The sequence below is a fragment of the Pan paniscus genome, chromosome 7 (genome assembly GCF_029289425.2).
Source record: "Pan paniscus chromosome 7, NHGRI_mPanPan1-v2.0_pri, whole genome shotgun sequence".
In the NCBI taxonomy this organism is placed as follows: Eukaryota; Metazoa; Chordata; class Mammalia; order Primates; family Hominidae; genus Pan; species Pan paniscus.
Window position 1 is genome coordinate 124,553,979 of NC_073256.2, and position 12,260 is coordinate 124,566,238.

Sequence of the window (12,260 nt, forward strand, 5' to 3'; positions counted from 1 at the left end):
CAGAAATTATACGTTCATCTATGCTAATTTCATTTGAAAGGGAAACTGCATAAGTGTTTTGTGCAATCAGGCAGAGCTGCACTAGGTATGATGGAGATCAGCCCTATGCTCACAGTCCTTGGCTCATCAGAATTCTTTGAAGACATCATTACTGTGAAGCTGCTAAGCTGTTTTCAGAAGAGAAGAGAAAGCACAGAGTAGGTGCTGTTATTGCTTTGAATGGAACTCAGCTTGCTTGTATGGGTTTGGAGTTGATGTCATCCACTAAGAGAAGACTTAATTGTAGTCATAAACAGTCTGTGAATGACTTGGGTCCTTCTGAAGTGCTGTATATGGGAAATTTCTTTTTAACTCTCCAACATTTGGTAAGAAAAATCTTCCAACAAATGGAATGGCCTTTCTATTAAAAAATAAAAAATACTTGAGAACATGGCAGTTTTAAACAATGGGCTAGTATGGCAAATAAGTGAGGATACTTGCAGACATCTGAACCCACAGCTTCTCCAATACATCTGGGGACCTCTGAGAGGCAGAATAGTCTGAAGGCTTGTTATGGCCCAAAGTTCAAAGAAAATACAAGAGGGGAAGATTTAAATGGCAGAAGAGAGATAAAGTATAGCCAATCACTCTCTCAGGAAGTCTTCTAAGAACAGTGCTCTTTTATGTACTCTTCACTTTCAGCTTGCGTCTTTCTTATATCTAAGGTCCCTTGGGCCCACAAAACTGGGCAGAAATTTTCCTAGCCAATAAAATGCTTGACATTTCTCTTCTGACATGCAAGGAAATAGAACAGTCTATCATTTCCTGCTTTAGAACTAACTGGAAAGAAAAAAGGAGCATACCATGTAATTTACCCTCAAGTATCCATTTCAACACAGTGAACACTATGTTAAAAAAAAAAAAGGAAATGTCAATTAACTACCTGAGATAGTTGGTATATACCCTTTTCTTCCATGGACCCAGTCTTGGCCACTCTAGCAGTTCTCTAAACCAAATGAAACAAAAATACAAAAACATTAACAAAACCCTCCTTGAAGATCTGAGTAACTAAGTCACTGTCCTAATTCAAGAATCTATCTGAATTGCTTCTATTGTCAATTTTCTGTCCTAGTTTAGATTTAACTTTCTGTAATCCAGACCTAGTCATTGTGAAATTGAATAACCACAGAACATTTACCAGTTCAAATGGTGGAGCCTCTCAGAAAAAGGCTCAATTACTATTTAAGCTAAGCATGCAAAGGAACAATCCTGAGTCTAGGATTTCCCTTGAATAAACCCATTCTGCCTGGGAAACAGCTTCCTATCTTTGGCTGCATCTGAAGCATTCCTCAGGGCATCCTTAGACAGAGTGTGCTGCCCTGGCTTGATGGGCATAGGGTGCAAAGGACACTTGGTTGTACCTGCATGCCCAGATGGTGCCCACAATCTGTATTTACTTTCAGAAACCAAGGACAATAGGATTCTATTTTATTAAGCCACAATCCTAGTTACTGGAGAACATTGAGATCAAAGGTATTGGCACTGCAACCAGCTTTGGCAAGCCTCTGGGAAGAACATGTCTTTTCTGGCCTAGTTGAGTGTGTTTGCAATATATTTCCTTAGTTCAAATGGGGTCACCCAATCATAATTCTTCACTCTAGTTTCTTTTTAGTAATCTAACCTTATCTTTTATCTGGATATGCTCAGCTCTGAGTTACTGGAGAAGCTGAAATATTTTATAGGGGATAAAAGAAAGACAATTATGGACACTATGCTAAACTGTTTCTTGTGACATCAACCACCCTTTGTGAGGGTTATGATGGTCGAGGGGGTAACACAGTAGGTGAGAAATGGGAGAAGAGGATTTGTCAGGATTGTTTGTGTTCCCCAATAAATCAATAATGAAAGACTTGAGAGTCATTTTAAAAGCAGAAAAGCAGAGTTCAGCCAGTGGGAATGTTTCTACAATTAGGCAAAACAAGCAACTGTGCATGTTCAATTACCATAAATTTTCTTGACCACTTCAGCATGGAGAATTGGTTTTCCAATGTTTGTGCTCTCACATAACATCTCTTTCTATGTTATGTCTTAAACCAACCAGTTTCTCATCAGATTTCTGTGTGTTTCTTGTAACACTACTAAATTAAATGCTCTTTGAAGGCTAGTGCAAGCTCTTATAGAACCTTCAACAGTGCTCTGTAAACATGGTAAACTTTCATCAGTTTTTTTGATATCTCATTGGTATGATTTTATGGACATTGGATAGCTCATCATACTCCAGCACACATTCAAATACTTTCCATCTTGGTAAGTCATACCACTTGATTTCCCAACATAAGGCTTCATTTCTTTAGGCTTGGAAATTTCTCAATCTTTAACCATGTCCAGTTAAAAATGCAAATATCCCTGGGTAAAGTCCACTGTGTCCTCTTATGGCAATGGGTGCCTACTCACCTAAGATATTTCTCTTTTGAAGGTTTTTTCTTCTAGTGTCTTCTTTATTTTCTAGAGAAAGGATGTAGAAGATATAAATATTTTAATTTTCCTTGCAAGGAGCTTAAAATCATTGCCACTTTGTATTAGTATACCAACTCAAAAATTTAATTCTAGCTCATATTTATGACATTTTTTACTTGTAACTTTGATGCAGGCAAGTATCTGTGGCTTAAAAACCAAATTTGACTCATTTTTTAAAAAGTCCAGAGTAATTTCACTTAGGCTCAGGATTGTCCCTTTGTATGTTTATGTTAAATAGTAATTTAGCCTTTTTCTGAGAGGCTCCACCATTTGAACTACCGTGGTGTTCCGCTTTGGTACTTAGGAGAAAAAGCATTAATTTTATAAAAACTAAGAAGACAAGTGATTACTCAAAGGAGTTATGATCTGTACTTCCCTATTACACATAGGTATTCAATGCTGGAAAAAAAAATAAAAAATTTCACAATTTCCAAAAATTTATGCTCCAATTGCTTTAATCTGCAAGGGAGATGTCAGGATTGCAATAGAGGAGGAGGACTGTTTCTAACTGAGAAATCCCTGTCCTGCTCACCAGCCTTGCTGTCTGTGAATCTGAAGCCTTTTAAAATTTGGGGGAATTCATTCCCTTGCTCTTCACTTCATTATCTTAAGTTCATGAATGTTCTCCACTCTTCTCTGGCTCTTTCAAGAATAATTAGTACACTCATCAATTTCCCTGTCCTGGCTCATTTGACAAACAAGTGCCATACGAGTCAAATGTTTGCATTCTGTGCTGAGCAGAACTGAGGGGCAGTTTCTGAATCTGTAGGTTTCACAGCAGTGGGACTCCCAGGAGAGTCATAAGTGAATTTGTGGCAATGCAAGCAGCTCTGGACGGCTGACAGGGTTGTGTTACATCTTTGAATTGGCCTTTCATTTCAGTGATTAACAGGTGAGGTTCAGGAAGCCTTTTGTTTCAGCTCCAATTAATTCAACAGCCTACTTTACTTTGTTCCCGTCTATGAAACCAGAATACCAGGCTTCCAGAAGAATATTTCTGCACATATATTTTAGAAATGACAGAGCTAGAAAAATCAAATGCAAAGCTTGGTAGTAAGCATAATTTCCTGGGTTTTTAAAATAATTTAATAAACAGAATAAATTATTTCAAGCTATATATCTCCCTAAAAACTCTTAATATCACATTATAAATTATGATTGTTAAGCAATAAGATGAATCCTAAATCAGCCATTTTCCTGATTTTCTTCCTTTTCTCCCCAAGTACCTATACCTGGGCAATATAGTTGCTATTGCAAAGGATGATTATAAAGGAGAGTGGGGGATGTAATAATATAATTCGTTAATATTTGTTTTCATAGAGGGTTAACAAACCGCAAGGGTGAGTGGGCAAGATAACTCTTTTGGGAAGATTCTCCAAATTGCATTGTTATCTCTTCATTCATCAAGCATATGTGACATAACTACTGCATACTGAGTATTACAGTTGGCTGTGTGTGAGTACTAATAAAAAACTACATTGTTTCTGCCTCTCTGAGAATAAGAGACACACCAGTGACACATAAAGAGTAATACACATAGCTTAAAGGGTCAAGGAGTTAAAAATAGAAGAAATGGCACCCTGGATTTGAGGCTATCAGAAGTTTCTTGACTTTTAAGAAAGAAAAAGGAAACATATTGAAGGCAAGAGACACAGAAGCAATGAGAATCAAGTATGTACACCAGAAGGGTAAGGCTGAGTCAGTGGTACATACTGGGAGGAGTAGGATGTCATTTAAATGGTTATGGAAGCTGTTATTCACAGGTTAAGAATAATGGAACTCATAGTGTCAGTGAAACTCTAGCTTCTTAATCAGGACTCTGATGTGGATAAAGCTTTTGTACCTTTTCTTACTGCCATCTGAATCAGACTTGATGTTCAGGAACAGTTAAAGCTCATGTATGAAAGGACAATTTGGACAAACTAATCAAGCATTAGTAATATGAATAATCAAGAGAGTGCTCAAAATCATCTAATGTTGGTTTGTTTTCCTGAGGTTAATATTAATTAAAATTGATCAATATTAATAAATTTGTTTAATGGTTCCAAGTAACTTTAAATATTAAGAGTTCCTTTGGCCATCCATGTTTCCAAGTGATCTTCCTTAAATAATTATGAGGCAAATTTATTACCCGAGATGTGATCAAATCCAGACATCTAAGACAGGAAACCTACAGAGCAGGTTATTGACATATTCTATTCCTTATCATGACACTTAAAGCCCTGGAAAATTAAGGGCTTCTTATTCACAAGTTTATGGGATTCATTGGAACCAACAATGACCTTGTAATCCCTGTAGTCAGTATTCAGAGAAATCTTGCCAACAATATAACTGAAAGCAGAGCTGTCATTATAAAATCTAGATTTAAAGTAGGGATTTATGATTGGTACAATGTTCATGATATGCACTGCAGTATGAATTAGGCTATGATATAGCTTGACATTCACTGGAGATATTTTAAAAGCAAAACTTGGCTTTAGTTTTAGTCAATAGTTTCTTTATCTAAAACAGAAGAAAGTATTATCAATGCATCAATCAAAGTTTCAGAGATTTTGGAATGTGCAATTATTAATGGACTCGGGAGCCTTTGCAAATTGTCTACCTAAAATGACTTCAATGTTATTTTTATTTTTAATGTGAATACTAAAATTATTTGATTATAGCAACTTTGCCTTACACTTACTCAAGAACAGATACATGATCCTGCTTTTAAGCTGAGTTTAAAGTTTAGAGAGATTCCAAAGTGTAAGTAAACATTGTAATCAATACCACCCTTTTGACAAGACTCAGGGAAATACATTAAAAAAATGAAACAAATTTTTCTTCTAAAATGAAACATAAATTAACAAGATTTTCAAAATGTAGTTTTCATGATGTATTTTGGCTGCATCCTCAGTTATGTTTTCAAAACATGAAAATTAAACTAGAGCATCTTGAATTGAGAATCCAGCAGACTTTGGAATCAGTAGGAACATTTCCATATGCTATAATTTTCTAGGCATTATTTTGATGTTAATTTATTCTTTTATATATATTTAGTACTATTTTGTACTGGTTATGAAAAATTATAGCACACATAAAGAAATGGGAAGAAAACTACTTGCCACTATCCATTCTCCCATTATCTCAAGATATTTTTTCCAAGTTTTCAGACCATTTGGGCCATGATTCTTTTATTTTCCCCACATAATCTAAAGAAGGTTTCAATTGGAATCTAAAAGTAGATTCAGCTTAAAATATAGTTGGGTTAGTCTAGGTTGATTATTGATGAAAATTTAGAAATAATCAATATGTACCCCCCCGCCACACACCCAGCTTTTTAAGATTAGTATTTCAAGTTGGCTGCTTTGGGTAACTCTTGATTTTCTTTGAAGGACAGGGCTCCTAAAATAATTTTTAACTCAATAAAAAAGATTGTTCTAGATTTCAGAATGTCATAGAAGTATAGAGGTAATTAGAATGAAAGAGCTGAAGTAATCCAATGCCCAACTTGATTTCAGGAGTCAGAAGGAAGAAGGCAAAGAGTCCAAATAAGGATACATGTGTGGCCAACATTTAAGCCACTCTTAAGAGTTTATAAATTCTGTACAGAAATGGAGTGTGTGTGTGTGTGTGTGTGTGTGTGAGAGAGAGAGAGAGAGAGAGAGAGAGAATCTAATCCTGTTAGAGTCTTTGGAAACCACATTTACTATGGACAGAAAAACCAATTCAAATTAAATGGACAACACAAAAGAGAGGCCAGTGTTACACATAATTCCTCCATGTGTTTAGCAAGGTATGGGTTCCTCCTCTTGCTGCAAATCGGGATATATTGCAAATATTATGAACAAAGAACAGAGGACAAAAATAAACTAAGAGAAAGAGTTAAAATGATCTCCACATTGGCTGCCTGTGAGAATTGCAGTGGTTTGTTGCTCCTACTACCAATAATGACAAGCAAGATAGGAGCATGGCCTTGGGGTCAAATAGCAATCTTTATATTTGTCTATAGGATGATATGTTTGCAGAATGTGAAACACTTGGGCAAAAATATCTGAAAGCTTAAAAGGCAGGTCTAGACAAAGGGAGTAGTAAGATTGGCTTAGAAAGGTAGTCTGGGAATGATCTACAAGAAAATGCTGTTGTAGGAAGAGAGTAGTTTTCTGTTAGGGAAAAGGAGATCTTGGCACCGTTTACTCCAGGAGCCAAGCCAAATTGGAGCCAGTCCCAGACACAGGGGCAGCAAGATGAGGTAGGAGTGCAGAATGCACTTTCCTGGAGTCTAGAATTTCAAAATTCTGTATCTGTACTATTCCTGCCTCCTCCTATGGTTTGCAATTCAGAAGCTTAAAACTAACAAAAGACAAAGAATATTCCTGAAAGCAAAGAGAAGACAAATGCCTGTAAGAATGAGGACAAGCAATCAGAAGATGGAGGTGCTCACAAAGGCCAAGTACAAAGAGGGTGGGTGCATGGGATGTTCATCGGATATGTGTAGGTTACATTATTCTATCTTAGGTTATTTGCCACAGCATTTTCATGTGCCACTTGAAGTACATGTTTGATTCAGGATTTAACTGTACTTCTTTACGTTGACACTATGAATCAGCATTTCAGGTCTGGTTTTCTTTTCTGTACAGAACACCTTGATAATTTCTGAGTATAGAAGACAACTTCAAGAAGTTGACAGTCTGGCTGAGAAACTAAGACTGATAAAGAAACACTGAATAGAGGTTAGAAATGTGCATAGTTAATTACTAAATTATGAGAATTATAAGTCAGTTGTGGTTATAGTATTTCACAATTTGCAGAATCAGTGCAGGCTAGAAAACTAAAAAAAGGGTTCAAGGAAGAAGAATATGAGCTTGGCTTTGAGGGATGAGAAGGATATGACTGACAGGAAAGGAGAAGAGCATTACAAGTATGGGAAAAAGCACTAAGGTGGGACCAAAGATGGCATATTAGAGGTCTTGTCAGATAACCAGGTTCTCAAGAACAAGTGTATATCTAAAAGCACTGGGACCTGAAGTTATCTAGTTTAAGGAGAAGTCAAAAAGCCAAGATGAAGAGTTTAAATTTCAAGCTGTGTCTAGGCAACTCACCTGTCTTCACTTTCAGAAGGTGAGGTTTGGTTGCAGCTGACAAGGTGCCTGATTCGGAGGATTTAGGAGCCTCTGTGAGGTGATGGGGCCAGTCTCCCTTCCCACATCACAGCTAATGAAAAGGTTGCTGTGCTGAAGTTCCCTTCACCTCATTGGAAATGTTCCATGTCCTACCAGCAGCCAACAGCTGGTCCTGGGAGCTGCAACTCTACCATGCCAGGACCAACACTATCCTTCAGCTCTTCCTCTCCTCCAGAACCTATTAACTATGATTCTAACACTCAGCTAAATCAAAGCCTTATGCGTAAGACTTGGCAATTATGTAAGTATTTTAAATGAAAGTTACAAATCTAACTCTCAACACAGAGTGCTTCATGCAGTAAATGGCAATAAATGGACTATGTGTCTTATTTCTCTGCAACCTCATACTCTAATTTATCCATTCCATCTTGAATTTTCTTTCTACCATTTAAATACCATATTAGCTTGTTTTCATACTGGTATAAATAAATACCCAAGACTGGGTAATTTATAAAGGAAAGAAGCTTAATTGACTCACAGTTCCACATGGCTGGGAGGCCTCGGGAAACTTACAATCATGGTGGAAGACAAAGGAGAAGCAAGTACCTTCTTCACAAGGCGGCAGAAAACAGAGAGAGAGAGCAGAGGAAACTTGCACTTATAAAATGATCAGTTCTTGCAAGAACTTACTATTACGAGAGCAGCATGGGGGAAACCGCCCCATGATCCAATCGCCTCCTACCAGGGCTTTCACTCAACACGTGGGGATTAGAGTTGGAGATGAGATTTGGGTGGTGACACAGCCAAACCATATCAAATACTATTATACTTTAAATTTTCTTTTTAGGAATAAAACCTGCTTCTGGCTTCCAGTTACCAACAATAGTTTGCAAAGTGTGATCCCCTGACCAGCAGCATTAGCATCACCTGGGAACTTACTGAAAGTGTACATTCTTGACCCAACTCAGACCTGCTGAATCAGGAATTCTGCAGGTGGGGCTCAGCAATGTGTATTTCAAAAAGTCATCCAGGTGATTCTCAGGAGTGCTTGAGTAGAGAACTACTCGTCTGCAGGTACAGTGATGACTCCTTAAATATCATTCAAGGTTCTTTACGGTCTTCCTAACTTTTGCAGCCTCATTTAGCCCTAGCCTGCCACCCAACTACCACACTGAGGACATTTGTATTATACGAGACACATGTACAATTTTCAGCGTCTCCTGACCACACCAAGCTCTTTGCTATTGTATTATCTCTACTATCTCGTCTAGAGCATACTTCTCTCACCCTGGCAAACCCCTACTTTTCTTCCCAAGTTTCAACATTACCTCCTCCATAAAGACTTCCTTGATTCTGGCCAGCAGTTACTCTCTGCTATATTCTTGAAACCTTTTTTTATGTTCTGTGAATAAAATAATTATCACAATGAATTGAATGCTGTTTACATGTGTCTAGGCTTAAGGACAGGATTCTTGTATTCAAGGAAATACTTAGGAGCTAACAAAGCGTTGGGCACATTGCTAAGACTTAGTAATGCTTGTTTAACACACAAAGACATGATTTAACAAAGCAACAATTTTATATTCAAATCACCAAATTAGTTTCCAATTGAAGATAAAATGACATAGCCTCTCCAGCCCCAATTTCCCATGTGCTGGTTGTTACAGTTTTTGAAAAGTGGTAAACATCAAGGAATGTATCTATATGAACTCCGTGGATTATTTTCCTTATCAGCAATGGCTGACTCAGTGGCAGAGACAGGCCACCCACAGTACACTGAAGCAGCAGTTTGCTACCAGCAATGATTTGGTTAACCTTTGATTAAACATAGGAATTTAAAGCATGAAAAGGTCTGGAACCTGGCACAACCCTTTGACACCATGCTGTCTGTCATTAATGATAATCCACCATTAGATGTTCAGCTTTGAAAATGGAATTAGACGACTTCAGTTTTCAACCCTAACCCTGATGTACTGTAAAGTGAACCCTGCTGTGTTTGGAGACTTCCTGATTTACTGCTTTGCCTTTTAACTATTTTCAGGCAGATCGGGGGTAGAGGGAGGGTAAAGAAGTCCAGGGATCAAGTGAGTACAAACAAGGCATCTTACCCAACATCAAGGGAAGCAACTTTCTGCTTAGATAAGTCACAAGGTCAAAAGAGCTTTATTCCCACAGTTGATTTTATCTTCTTCTTCTTCTTTTTTTTTTTTTTTTCCAAACTAGGTGTAAGAATTCTTGCTAGGACATCATGCAAGAAATATTTCGTATCCTTTTACACTTCCTTTGAAAAACAACAGCAATAATGTTAGAGTTCCCTGGGGTCCCTCGTCTCCAACATTTTTTTCCTTCTTAGCCATAATGTATTGGTGCAGCTGAAGGTCCTACACCCCATTTCATGTGTAGCACAGTGTTCCCAACAGGGTACAGTACATGCCTAAATGCTTATTGAATGAACAAACGACGAAATCTGCCTCCTAGTTCCATAGCTGTGGTTTACACATAAAAGCAAATTTCAGACAGCAATAAAACTACAAGAAATTGACCTAGATCTCTTCCTGTTAACAATCGACTTGTTATTGTTTGGTTCACTTTCTTTTTCTGGCTTTTGAATCCCTGGCTACCCCTCCCTACTCCCACCTCCCAGGCTTTTTGGCTAATTGGAGTTGAGAATCTCTCTCAACTTAGCTCAGTTGACTCCTGGGATTTCAGTGTTCCTAAAAACATTGGTGAGAGACTCCTCCTCCAGTATTTACCCTGCAGAACCCTGGTGGAGAAGCAGAGTTCATCTCTCCCATCCCCTGACAGGAGAGAGATTTGGGCATCATTTCCCACCTACCTAGGTGAGAAGGGCTGGGGAGAACTGTATTTTCTTTGGATCCTTCTCAGATATTCTGATGGATCATTTGTGTTCTCTTTCCCAAATGTGATTACATCATTTCACTGCCATACAAAGACTTTCCAAACTGTAGTAACCCCAGTGAAATTTTTCTTTCAAGAAAGGGGATATGATATTGGCATTACCACTATAGCAACTACAGAAGCATTACAGTACTTTGAGAATCTGTGAGCTATTCCAGATTAAATCACCTGGCCACTGTGTTGGGAAATGCACTTTATTTAACAAACATAACATTCACCATGAACCAGACACTGTTCTATGTGCTTCATATGTATTAATTCACTTAAATTTTAAAACAATGTAAGAGGCAGGTACTATTGTTAGCCCCATTTTAAAAAGAGGAAAGTGAGACAGAGTTACTTACCCAAGATGAAACAGGTAATGAATGACAGAGTCGAGATCCAAATCTAGCTAAGTACTCCAGCTACAATCTGTGCTCATAACCATTTTATGTTGATTCTCTACCTGATTCCATGTATTAGTTAGCATTCTCCAGAGAAACAGACATGGATTATACGTTATATATATGACATATGAGAGGAGATTTATTATGAGAATTGGTTCACATAATTATTGAAGCCAAGGCATCCCACCATCTGCTGTCTGCAAGCTGGAGGACTTAGAAAGCTAGTGGTGTAACTCAGTCTGAGTCCGAAGCCCTGAGAACTGGGAAGCTGATGGTGTAACTCTCAATGATGCAAGTCCCGCAGTCCCAATGACTGAGAACTAGGAGCTCTGATGTCCCAGGGCAGGAATGTCTCAGCTCAAGAAGAGAGAGATTTTACCTTTCCTCTGCCTTTCTATTCTATCTGTGCCCTCAATGGATAAGATGCTGCCCATCCACACTGGTGAGGGCAAATCTTCTTTATTCAACCCACTGATTCAAATGCTAAACTTTTCTGGAAACACCCTCACAGGCACACCCAGAAATAATGTTTTAGTATCCCTTAGCCCAGTCAAGTTGAGAGGTAAAATTAACCATCACAATCCATCTGGCATTTCTCAAAGCAGCTTGAGTAATAGACATATGATTCAATGATATCATTAAATATAACTGCTGATAAAATAATAACAGGATAAATGTTTTTACTAATAATAAGAGGAAAAATAAGATAATTTCTCCTATTATTTGAGAGTATTGTCCATGTTCTGGTATATACATGCCCTCATATATATACATATTCGACACAGTTTTGATATTCATTTTTAAATGAGATCACTATAATATTTACTGTGATACAGAGGCACTATAATGTCAATTTTTTCTTTGTGGTAAACATAAAACCATCAAATTTGCCATTTTAACCGTTTTATATGTATAATTCAGTGGCATTAATTATATTCACAACATGTGTTACCATCACTACTGTCTACAATTTTTTATTATCCCAAACAGAAACCACTAAGCAATAATTCCCCACTTCCCTCTCTTGTAGCCACTAAGTTAAGTTCTATCCCTGTGTATTTGTCAATGCTAGATATTTCACATAAGTGGAATCATACGATATTTGTCCTTCTGTATGTGACTTATTTCACTTAGTGTGATGTTTTTAAGATTTTCCCATGCTATGCATGTATTATAACTTCATTCCTTGTTATGATTGAATAATATTTCATTGTGTGTACTTAACACATTTTGTTTATCTGTTCATCTGTTGATGGACATTTGGATTGTTTCCAGCTTTTGGCCATTGTAAATAATGCTAAGATGAATATTGGAGTATATGTTTCTGTTAAAGTACCTGTTTTAAATTCTCTTGGAA

The 12,260-nt window shown here is 37.4% G+C and overlaps 1 long non-coding RNA gene across 1 annotated transcript; it reads right to left on the minus strand.

Moving 5' to 3' along the window:
• Positions 1-296: 296 nt before the first annotated feature.
• Positions 297-10,208, minus strand: LOC117981585 (uncharacterized). The gene is made up of 4 exons (XR_010113006.1): positions 9,707-10,208; positions 8,137-9,000; positions 2,434-2,484; positions 297-985 (listed from the first exon to the last, which is right to left on the minus strand). It is a non-coding gene; the product is annotated as an uncharacterized LOC117981585 (long non-coding RNA).
• Between the last annotated feature and the right edge of the window lie 2,052 nt (positions 10,209-12,260).